We start from the raw sequence: 12470 nt of genomic DNA, 5'->3' as shown, positions 1-12470 counted from the left end.
TGTAGTATTCACAGAATACAGATGTCTGCAGACTGCAGGTGTGGGTGGGTGCTGTCCTGCATGAAGGGAAGTGGGGGCAGGGATAGGGCGAGGCCACCCAGGCACCCCCACAGTTTCAACTTCAGAAATCTTCAAACTCTGCTTTGGACTGTTTTCAAGAGTGTGGTCTCCCAGTGGTTGCCACCCTGGCATCAGAGTTCGTTCTTGCCGCCCATGAAAGCATCAATGCATAATCCTTGCTTCAGGCTCAGTTTTTGGGAGAATAGGGTTTAAGGCATCTTGATGCAGCTCTGTCACATCACTACTCATTTGCTTCTGGTGCATATCCAAAACTGAAATTTCTACGGAAGGTTTTTTTTTTTTTTAATTTTTAATGTTTATTTATTAGAGAGTGTAAGCAGGGGAGGAGCTGAGAGAGGGAGACTCAGAATCCAAAGCAGGCTCCAGGCTTTCAGCTGTCAGCACAGAGACTGACATGGGGCTTGAACATGAACCGTAAGATCATGACCTGAGCCGAAGTCATACACTTAACTTGGCTGAGCCACCCAGGCACCCCTCTACTGAAGGTTTACTGACTTATCGTCTGTGTTCTCCATCACAGTGTGAGTTCTTGAATCCTGTGACCTTTCGCTTGCTTACCTCTGAATCCTGACCCTTTTTTTAAAAACAATTTTTTTAATGTTTGTCTATTTTTGAGAGAGAAAGCGCGAGCAGGGGAGAGTTAGAAAAAAGGAAACACAGAAACCGAAGCAGGCTCCAGGCTCCGAGCAGTCAGCACAGAGCCTGACTCAGGGCCCAAAACCCATGGACTGTGAGATCATGACCTCAGCCGAAGTCGGACGCTTAACCAACTGAGCCACCCGGGTGCCCCTGAATCCTGACCCTTTTGAACAGTAGGCACCATGTACGTTGTAGGCAGTCAAGAAATGTCTGTTGAACATCTGAATTTTATTGAGCCTCAATAACACATTAATCAATGATCCCCTTCTCAAATATATAAGCATAAGACACACTTTATCATTAAGGATATGTCTAAAGAGCTGTTGCAAGGGTTCACAAGATCTCGGCAGGGGGTGGAATGATATAAAGTGCTAAAAGAAAAGGCTGCAAACCAAGAATTCTTTATCCGTCAAAACTGTCCTTTAAAAACTAGACAGAAGTGAGGACATTCCCAGATAAAAGACCAAGGAGTTGCTTGTTAACAGACCTGCCCTACAAGAAATGCCAAAGGAGCGCCTGGGGTGACTCGGTCAAGCATCCGACTTCCGTTCAGGTCATGATCTCACGGTTCGTGGGTTCTAGCCCCGCATTGGGCTCTGTGTTGATAGCTCGGAGCCTGGAGCCTGCTTCGGATTCTGTGTCTCCCTCTCTCTCTGCCCCTCCCCCACTCACATTCTGTATCTCAAAAATAAATTAACATTAAAATTTTTGAAAAATGCTAAAGGCAGTCCTTCAGGTTGACATGAAATGGCACACGGCAGTAATTTGAAGGCATGTAAAGAAACCGTAACTACACAGGTAAATATTTGTAATCCCTCTGATTTCCTGCATGATTTAAAGGATAAATGCATCAGAAATGATGTCTGTGTTAATGGGCACAAAAGTAAACCTGTAACTGACAGTGATAGGAGCACAGTGTCTGTTACTGAATCTAAGTTGGCATCAGCTCAAACTAGATTGTTACAAATTTAGAATGTCGGCTAAAATCCCCATGGTAACCATTAAGAAAATATCTTTATAAATATATACATAAAAAGAGGGGTGCCTGGATGGTTCAGTCGGTTAAGCATCCGACTTCGGCTCAGGTCATGATCTCACAGTTCGTGGGTTCAAGCCCCACATCGGGCTCTGTGCTGACAGCGTGGAGTCTGTTTGGGAGTCTCTCTCCACCCTGTCCCCTACTCTCTCTCTCTCTCTTTCTCTTTCTCTCTCTCTCTCTCAAAATAAACATTTAAAAATATTAAAAACACAAAAAACAAAAAGGAAACTGGGGGCGCCTGAGTGGCTCAGTTGGTTTAGCATCCTACTCTTGACTTTGGCTATTGTCATGATCTCATGGCTCATGAGTTCAGGCCCCGCATCGGGCTCTGTGCTGACAGCTCAGAGCCTGGAGCCTGCTTTGGATTCTGTGTCTCCCTCTCTCTCTGCCCCTCCCCCACTTACGCTCTGTCTCTCTCTCTCTCAAAAAAAACCACATTAAAACATTTTTAAAAAACTCACCGTATTAGCTTCGCTGTTCATTTTCTTGACTTCCATCCTCACGATGGTCATATTCTTCACTCTACTGCTTACCCCACAGACAATCCTGTACTTGGCTCTTATCTACATCTTCAGCATCCACAATCTCAATTTCAAGTATTCCCTTCAGCACAGCGGTCTTGACTTTCAGTTCCACCCAAATGTACCCACATATCCACCATTACTTCCCATGCCGCCCCGCCTCTGGCAATGCAATTCTCTTCAGTTCACAACTTTTCCTCACCAACCCTACCACGTAAGAGTATGACCGAAAACGTAAAGAAAAATGATCACTTACACAAGCTGATAAGTCAACTATGCCTCAATAAAGCTGGCGGGAAAATAAAAATGATCAGTTCTCTTGGATATTATGAAATGATGTACCTCACCTGATACTACTCTCTTAGAGTCTCCGTTGCCTGATGTTAAAACAGCTATGCCAGCTTCCTGTTACCACCTGCACGATGTGTCTATTCTCTTCCTTTTTTTTTTTTTTTTTAATGTTTTTATTTTTTCTTAATGTTTATTTAGCTCAGAGAGAGAGAGAGACAAAGTGCAGACAGGGGAGGGGCAGAGAGAGGGGGACACAGAATCTGAAACAGGCTTCAGGCTCTGAGCTGTCAGCACAGAGCCCAACGCGGGGCTCGAACTCACGAACTGTGAGATCATGACCTGAGCCGAAGTCACTTAACCGACTGAACCACTCAGGCAAGCCTGATGTTTATTTTTGAGAGGGAGAGCGAGCACAAGGAGGGGAGGGGCAGAGAGAGAGAGGGACAGAGGATCTGAAGTGGGCTCTGTGCTGACAGTAGCTAGTCTGATATGGGGCTCAAACCCATGAACCGTGAGATCATGTGCTGAGCCAAAGTCAGATGCTCAACTAACTGAGCCGCTCAGGCGCCCCTCTTCCCTTCCTTTTATTTCTAGTCTGTGCCCTAATATTTATTTATTATTATTATTATTATTATTTTGAGAGAGAGAGAGAGAGGGTGAGCAGGGGAGGGACAGAGAGACAGGGAGACGCGGAGTCTGAAGCAGGGTCCAGGCTCTGAGCTGTCAGCACAGAGCACAAAGGAGGGGCTCGAACCCATGAACCATGAGGTCATGACCTGAACCAAAATCGGATTCTTAACCGACTAAACCACCTAGGTGCCCCTAAGAGCCTGTCACTCTTGATCACAGGGTTGTAGGTTGAAGCCTCACACTGGGTGGAGATTACTTAAAAAAAAAAATTTTCTTTTTTAATGTTTAGGGAGAGAGAACAGGGGAGAGGGGCAGAGGGAGAGAGAGAGAGAAAGAGAATCTTCAGCAGGCTCCACTCTCAGCACGGAGCCTGACTTGGGGCTCAATCCCAAGACCCTTCCTTGGATCATGACCTGAGCCTAAATCAAGAGTCAGACACTCAACCGACTGAGCCAACCAGGGGCCCCCCAGAGAAATATTATTCAACCTTTAAAAGACTGAATTTTGGTACATGCGGCAACACAGATGAATCTGGAAGACATTATGGTAACTGAGATATGCCGATCACAAAGACAGATGTATGATTCCACTTCTATGAAGTACCCGGAGTCCTCAAATTCATGGAGACAGAAAGTACAATGGGCTGGCCGTGGGATAGAGGGAGGGGGAGGAGGAGGTGTTTAATGGGGGCAGAGTTTCATCTTGCAAGATGAAGAGTTACGCAACATACAAATAAAATATGGTTTGGGCACCTGGGTGGCTCAGTCGGTTAAGCATCCAACTTTAGCTCAGGTCATGATCTCAGCTCGTGGGTTCGAGCCCCACGTTGAGCTCTGTGCTGACAGCTCAGAGCCTGGAGCCTGTTTCAGATTCTGTGTCTCCCTCTCTCTCTGCCCCTCCCCCACTCATGCTCTGTCTCTGTCTCGGAAATAAATAAACATTAAAAAAAAATTTTTTTTATCATACAGATGGGTCACTCAGATAAAATTTATCTCTGCTAATAATCTTTACTCTGGAAACACTCTCCAATTTAGATTCTTCTATGTAATTAAGGGAGGGGTGAAAGGGGCGCCTGGGTGGCTCAGTCGGTTAAGTGTCCGACTTCGGCTCAGGTCACGATCTTGCAGTATGTGAGTTCGAGCCCCACGTCCGGCTCTGTGCTGACTGCTCAGAGCCTGGAGCCTGCTTCCAATTCTGTGTCTCCCTCTCTCTCTGCCCCTCCCCCGTTCATGCTCTGTCTCTCTCTGTCTCAAAAATAAATAAACATTAAAAAAAAAAAAAAATTAAGGGAGGGGCGAAAGTTCCTCTTGAGCCTCCAGGGTCTTGACTGCTTTCAACTTAAAGTAACCTGCAGCCAACAGTGCCTATTCTGGGGGCACCTTTCCTCAACCCTTCAACATCTTTCTAAGATTTTTTTTTTTTAACGTTTATTTATTTGCAGAGAGAACATGAGCAGGGGCAGAGGGAGAGAGACAGAATCCCAAGCAGGCTCCACACTGTCAGCACAGAGGCGGGCACAGGGCTCAATCCCACAAACTGTGAGACCATGACCTGAGCTGAAACCAAGAGTCGGACACTTAACCAACTGAGCCATCCAGGTGCCTTTATTTCTAAGATTTTTTTTTTTTTAATATTTTTTTAACGTTTATTTATTTTTGAGACAGAGAGAGGCAGAGCATGAACGGGGGAGGGTCAGAGAGAGAGGGAGACACAGAATCGGAAGCAGGCTCCAGGCCCTGGGCCATCATCAGCCCAGAGCCCGATGCGGGGCTCGAACTCACGGACCGTGAGATCATGACCTGAGCTGAAGTCGGACGCTTAACCGACTGACCACCCAGGCGCCCCAGATTTTTAAATATTCGAATCCATTTGATCGCCAAGGACCCAGAGAAGTAAGAGCGTATAACATGGGACCCCACTCACAGCCCTTCCTCTCCCCATCTTCTTAGGCTCCTTGACTTGCCAGTCTGCACACGCCTGGGACAGTCGGGTGCAGGGGACCCCCAAGCCGAGCTGGGACCCAACCAGAAGCAGGGGAGCTCTGATATCTGTTAATCCACACAGGCATGGCATTTAACAAGCAAGCATCATGCACTCGCCCCGCCTAGCACATGGGGATGGGAGAAGATACAGATGACTATGAATTCATCCTGTTCTTCAAGGAGCTCAGCTGGCTGGGCCAGCGGAGCAAGCAGCCACGAGACGCAACGTGATGCAAGACAGAAGAAGCACAGTTCCTTCACGGGAGAGTCCCAGGCGAGGGAAGGGGCCTGGTGCAGGACTGACGGAACAGGTTACGACATGCATCAAACACCTGACGTGCTGATACGCCGGGTACAATCCACCAACAATGGGACTGAAATGCAGTACTCTTTCACTGACTTTCAAAAAGCCATCCACCCAAGATGGAGCGAAGTGGCTTAAGCTCTTGAGCAGACTTTTGGTTGGTTGTGTGGAAACCAACTCAGACCCCCAGGGTTGACATTAAGATTATCTTAAAGCTTTTTTTTTTTTTTTTTTTTTTTTTTAATTAAAGGTTTATATAAGTATTTTTGAGTGAGAACCCAAGCGGGGCAAAGGGAAAGACAGAGGGAGACAGAGAATCCCAAGCAGGCTCTGCGCTGCTCAAACTCACGAACCAGAGCCGAAACCAAGAGTCCAACGCTTAACCAACGGAGCCACCCAGGCATCCTGAATATGAAGATTATTTTATTTTATTTTTTAATTTTTTTAACGTTTATTTATTTTTGAGACAGAGAGAGACAGAGCATGAACGGGGCAGGGGCAGAGAGAGAGGGAGACACAGAATCCGAAGCAGGCTCCAGGCTCTGAGCCATCAACCCAGAGCCCGACATGGGGCTCGAACTCAAGGACCGTGAGATCGTGACCTGAGCTGAAGTCGGACGCTCAACCGACTGAGCCACCCAGGCTCCCTGAAGATTATTTTAAAGGGAAGTCAGTTGAGACCCAACCGATGCACAAAGGAGCCTTCTTGGCTCTTCCCTTATGTGACTCAAAGCAGAATATTCTACAGTATAAGGATGCAACAAACTCCCTCTTCAGGGAAGAGCTGTTCCCAAGCACAAGGAAAGTAAACTTACTATTCTAATTCCCTGACGATGGAAAGACCGCTCACGCCTGCACAGGCAAACACTATCACAAAGTTTCTTATCTCCTGTTTGTTCTCTTAAAAACCTATTCACCTAGGGGCGTCTGGGTGGCTCAGTGGGTTAAGCCTCTGACTTTGGCTCAGGTCATGATCTCACGGTTCCGTTAGTGAGTTGGAGACTCGCATTGGGCTCTGTGCTGACAGCTCAGAGCCTGAAGCCTGTTTCGGATTCCGTGTCTCACTCTCTTTCTCTCTGCCGCTCCTCTGCTCATGCTCTGTCTCTCTCTCTCAAAAATTAAAAAAAAAAAAAAATGCGCGAGTGACCTTCGGATGGGGCATTCTATTCGATGGCACTTTTACCGTCTGGGGTCTTCTGACTTTGTATGGGTGCACCTGTCCCACTCTTGTTCTCTCCTGCGGCCCAATTCAAAAGCTTTAATGGGATGGATGTCTTAAGGACTCAGCAGGCCGTATCCTGGAAAGCGTTCTCTCGTGTTCCGGAAGGTGGCGCTGTAGCTCCAGCTGCGGTCTCTCCCAGCCGACGCGCGGTCGGATCTCCGAGCGCGCTCCGGGTCCGCGGGACCGGCTGCCGCGCGCTCGTAGGCGCTCAGAGCTGGGAGAGGTTTGGGATTGGCGCAAAGTCTCTCCCTTCCAAGGCCCCAGAAATCTGTATCTGCCGTCTCTCCCAGGATCCCTCCTCCCCTGGTAGGGGAGGTCCCACCGTGCGCCGCGGCGTCCTGCGCTCCGAATGGCCGGGCGCCCCCCGTGCCGCTCTCCTTTCCCCGCGCGCGAGGGCGCTGCCGCCGAGTCCCCCCCGGAAACCTGCGCTCGTGCAGATTCTCGCTGCTGGCGAGACTCTGCCCTGGTCTGCACTCTCCTGGCTTCCCCAACACTTGCTGGCTCCGCAGGTGCCCGTCACCTCATGCGCAGGTGCGCAGGCCTCCTTCCGGATCGCGCAGCACCCACGGGGGCGCCTCCGTTCCTGGACGGGTGTCTAACCCGTTGTTAAGGGGGGTAAAAAGGAGGCTTTTCCTTCGCTGCCGTGATGCCGAGGTCACTCCCTCTTTTGTCTCCGTCTTTTGCTCATTTTTGTACCGATTTATCTCTTTTCGTAGTGATTTACAAGAACTCTTCGTATGCCGTTGCCTGTATCTTTCCCCACGCTGTGGACTGCCTTTCCCCTTTGTCAATGGTGTTTCGCTTTTTTAAAGAACAGTGGTCCTTAATATAATTTGTGTATCTTCACTATTAATAATTTTTTGGCCTTTTTAATAAATCTTAGCTTACTCCTAGATCGCAAAAAATATGTCCTTGTATGTTGTCTTCTAAAACCCTACTGTTGTGCCTTCTGATTTTAGGTCTGTAAATCATTTGTATTTGCTTTTTGTGGATGAGGAAAGAGAGAGTCAAGATCCATTTGTTATGCCATAAAGTGTGGCAACGGGTGATTTTTTGTTCTGTTGATCTGGGGTTTTTTTGAATGTTTGTTTATTTTTAGGGGGAAGATCTCCCACTTCTGCCTGTTTCTTGCGTCTCTTCCTCATCCTGTTTTTCAGAACGATACTGCCTTAATCTGGATTCCCCAAATCAGAGCCTGGTACAAGGACGTGAGTTCAAGATGTTTATTTGGAAAACGATCCCCCAAAACAAGAGGGACGTAGTAGGGAGAGTAAGATAGGGGAAGGCAGGGGACCCAACATAAGGGTAAGTTATTGAAATCCATGGTGTGAGCAATGAGGGGGGCCTTCATCCCTCCTGAAAAGCATATATGATGCCTCATATAATACCCTGCCAGAAAGACGGGAGGTTGGGGCATTTATGTACTAAATTTAACCCCTCTCCCTCACTGACTTGGGGGTTTTCCTCAGAGGAATTGACTTTATGCAGTTCTGAGCCATTATTTTCTTTCTTCTTTTTTCTTTTTTTAAGTTTATTTTGAGAGAGAGCATGAGCAGGGGAGGGGCAGGGAAAGAAAGACAATCCCAAGCAGGCTCAGCACTGTCAGCACAGAGCCCAGTGCAGGGCTCAAATTCACGAACTATGAGATCATAACCTGAGCTGAAATCAAGAGACAGATGTTTAACTGATGAAGCCAGAAGCTTCATAGGCCATTATTTTCTATGGGGTGAACAGCGTCAGAAAAGGCTCTAGGGACAAATACAGAAGGATGAGTGGCCCATGGCTGAGATAAGACTATGGCAGAATAAGGGGAATCTGTGTTTGTACGAGACCATTGAAGCCCAGACTGACTTTAGAGGTGCACCAAAGAGATAGGAGGTCGACTTCTGCCAAGGCACAACCCTTGCACCTTCTCAGATATACTCACTTCCACATGGAGTCCACCCAGTGGTTGAGGCTTCAAGGATCCTGCCACCATCTACAAAATTCTGACTTCAGTATGACAGTGGAAGCAGCCATAGTCCCCATTGTACCTCGGACCCAAGACCACTTCTATTATTCACCTCTCCTTCTGCCCGACACCTTCTGGATTCCTGTGGTGGGCCAGCACCATATCTTGTCTAAGTCATTTGTCCAGTAGGGCAACTGGGGACTTCGTTTCTAAGAGGTCTGAATCGTGGGCTGCTAGGAAGGCATTAGCAGCTGGTCTGTAATCCACTCTTCCTATCCTGACTTATGAACATGCTAATCAGACCTCCTCCCCGAGGTATTAGAGGAAACCAAACTAGACTCCTTATCTATGAAATACTTTTAATAGGATATACCTGGTCTTTCTAGCTGGCTTATAGTAAACAAACCTGGGATTTATGGGTTTACAGGGCGGGGGCCATTGGAAAACATGTCTGCTATTTACTCAGAATGTGTGGGGGGGGAGAGAAACTCATTGATCAAAGGAACAAACACCTTTGTGTACATGAGGCCCCAATATACATCATTTAAATAAGGACTTCGAATCTTAATTCAGGGCCAAGTGTCATTCTGATGTGACAAGGAAGGGCCTGAGCGGCTGTGTTGGCTGTCTCAGACTTTCCCCGTGTTTGCCTGTGTCTTGCAATTATCTGTATCCTTGGAATTATTGATGAAGTTTGATGTGGGTACTGAAAATCTCTGATCACATGAGTCTTTCACCATCCCTGAGGGTTATCTCAGTGACTTTGCTTTTATTGGGTTGCAAGTTCCTTTCACCCATGACTGTAGGGCACACCTCTGGGTCCCAGACACATGTGTTCGTGACCTCATTATGTAGCAGTGACCCTAGTCCCTGGTCTGGTAGTCATCATGGTGGGCTATCCATGCCTGTGAACTAACTCATTTCTCTGCCCACTGGTTAATCAGCACAGAAAGCCCAAAGTAACCAGGCAGGGACTGGTTTCTGATTCCTGATGAAAGTGTTGCCCTTCTGAAAATGAAGATACCTCATCCAACAGGTCCAAAGGTTGGGGGGTCAGGAAGCACAAATTCTTCAAGTGAGTCCCTAGAAGTGGGAGTGACAAAAGCCGACTCTTCTTTTCACCCCTTGATGGCTAGACTTGTGCATTCTGATAGGGACACGGCACCTTATACTGATTGTTGTTAGTTTAATGCATATACTGCATGTTGCAGGACAGCACCCCACCCCCACAGGCTGTTATCCCTCAGCTGGCACCTGAGCAGAGCTGTTTCCAGGCCATTCCGTCATCCCATTGTGGCAGCTCGCTCTGTATATAATGCAACATATGACATCAACAGTGGTTTCCATAGTCATGCACATACTGATGAGCCATTTCAGCACAAAATGAATCCCCCAGTCTGAGGTGGTGTTTTGTAAGATCCCGTTATCAGGGCTCGTTATCAAACACAGGTCTGAGGAAGGAGACTCCAACATACCCACTAGGTAGAACATCCTCTCTACCTGGTTGTTGAGGGACTTCTCGCTGACGAGTGCTCCCTGGAGGTCATTAACACGAGACACAACGTTCTACATGTGTTGTGTGTCTCTTCATAGGTCATTGACGTACGTCGTCCACAGACCACTTAGACTTCCATCTTTCAGCCTTCTTCCCTTCACTGACCAGTAAGCTGGTCCATGTTCCACTTCCCACAAGTGCATATCTAACCCGATCTCAGGCCACGTCCCTGTCCGTACAAAGTGGGAAGCCGTGGGCACCTCTCACAGCTCTGGCCGCTGGGCTAATTCCCTATCACCACCACAGGGCCACCTCTGAGAAGCACTGAGGTGTCAGTGGACATCCATGGGGGCACGTGACCCACCTGTGAGCCAGGCTGGAGTTTCGTCCTCTCTCAGCTGCTCATAGGAAACCCCGTGAGACCATAGTGTGAGGTCAAGAGGAGGCACCAATGTAACTGGGTTTGAAACACCGGGACCTGAGGCCAATTCTTCTTGTGTAACTTACCTGGGTGTTCTGGACCTTCTCAGCTCGATTCCTCAACGTGCCTCTTCCAAGGTACAAGTAATGGCTGCCACACCCATCCAATATGGGACCTGATCCGCCGAGGGTCTAACCGCACCCAGAGCATGATGGGCATTTCTGGCTGTGTGGCCCCTTGATGTCTCATGTTCAGAGCCATTCAGGATTGACTAGGGTTCAGCCGCGATTCATCCCAGGAGTGAGGGATTCTGCTGCAGAAGGGATGGCCATGCTCCAGAACCCTAGAATCCCTCTGTGAACATTCTGTAACCGATGCTTGCCAAACATTCCTTGGAGTGTCGTCACTACCACAGATACCACTACACGTGGCTGGACCCGCTGGAACAGGAGCAAGGACCCTGTACCACCAGCCTGGACAGATTGCAGGACCTAGTCTTGCTCTGGGTCCACCCAAAACCAGCAGCCTTTATGTCACCCTAGAAATGAGTTGGGCGAGACTTTCCTAACAGAGTCATCTTAAGTGGTCTTTTGGGTACCAATTATTTGGGGAAGATTAGAACCTAGAACATGCATCAGGATATATCCTTCTCTTAGGGTGCCTGGGTGGCTCAATTGGTTGAGCATCTGACTCCCGATTTTGGCTCAGATCATGATCCCATGGTTCGTGAGTTTGAGCCCCACGCCAGGCTCTGTGCTAACAGCTCAGAGCCTGGAGCCTACTTCGGATTCTGTGTCTCCCTTTCTCTCTCTCTGCCCACCCCCCACCCCTCACGCTCTCTCTCTCAAAAATAAAATAAACATTAAAAATATGAATTCCTGGGGGTGCCTGGGTGGCTCAGTCGGTTGAGCGTCTGACTTCGGCTCAGGTCATGATCTCGCGGTCCGTGAGTTCGAGCCCCGCATCGGGCTCTGTGCTGACAGCTCGGAGCCTGGAGCCTGTTTCAGGTTCTGTGTCTCCCTCTCTCTGACCCTCCCCCGTTCATGCTCTGTCTCCCTCTGTCTCAAAAATAAATAAATGTTAAAAAAATTTAAAAAAAAATATATGAATTTCTGTATGTTTGTTTTTAGTAGGCTCCCGTGGAGCCCAACATGGGCCTTGAACTCAAGGCCCTGAAATCAAGACCTGAGCTGAGATCAAGAGTCAGATGCTGAACCAACTGAGCCACCCAGGTGCTCCAAATTTCTGCATGTTTATTAACTTACCAGTAAGTGCCCCACCAGGGCAGGGGAGCCTCCATGAGGATGATGGCACTTCGAGATACTTGACCTAAGGAGCTGAATCGATTACTGAAAAGTGCATGGATGAGTTAATTGACTACTTGAATTAGCTTAGAACATTCCAGTACTTTAGATGCATTCCCCCATAAAATGTGATGCAATCTCCTTAAACTATAAACTCATGTGTGTTCTGTGTCTCTGGTGTCTACAGCAGTAACTCGTAGAATCAGCCAATTAATATATGTTGAATAAATGGGTGAATTCAATGAGGAATAAAAAAGACCCTGATTTCAAAGATACTACAGTCCAGTAAATGAGCCAGGCAATGAAGAGATATAAAATTTAACGTCAAGGGGCACCTGAGTGGCTCAGTCCCTTAAGCGTTGACCTCGGCTCAGGTCATGATCTCATGGTCTGTGAGTTCGAGCCCTGTGTAGGGCTCTGTGCTGACAGCTCAGAGCCTGGAGCCTGCTTTGGATTCTGTGTCTCCCTCTCTCTCTGCCCCTCCCCCGCTCATGCTCTGTCTCCCTCTTTCAAAAATAGATAAACATTTTAAAAACTTAAAAATTTAGTGTCAAGAAATAATAAATATGCTAAAGAAAAATAAGACAGTA

The sequence above is a fragment of the Panthera onca genome, chromosome E2 (assembly GCF_046562875.1).
Source record: "Panthera onca isolate mPanOnc1 chromosome E2, mPanOnc1 haplotype 2, whole genome shotgun sequence".
Lineage (NCBI taxonomy): Eukaryota > Metazoa > Chordata > Mammalia > Carnivora > Felidae > Panthera > Panthera onca.
Note: the sequence above shows the minus strand (reverse complement) of the source record.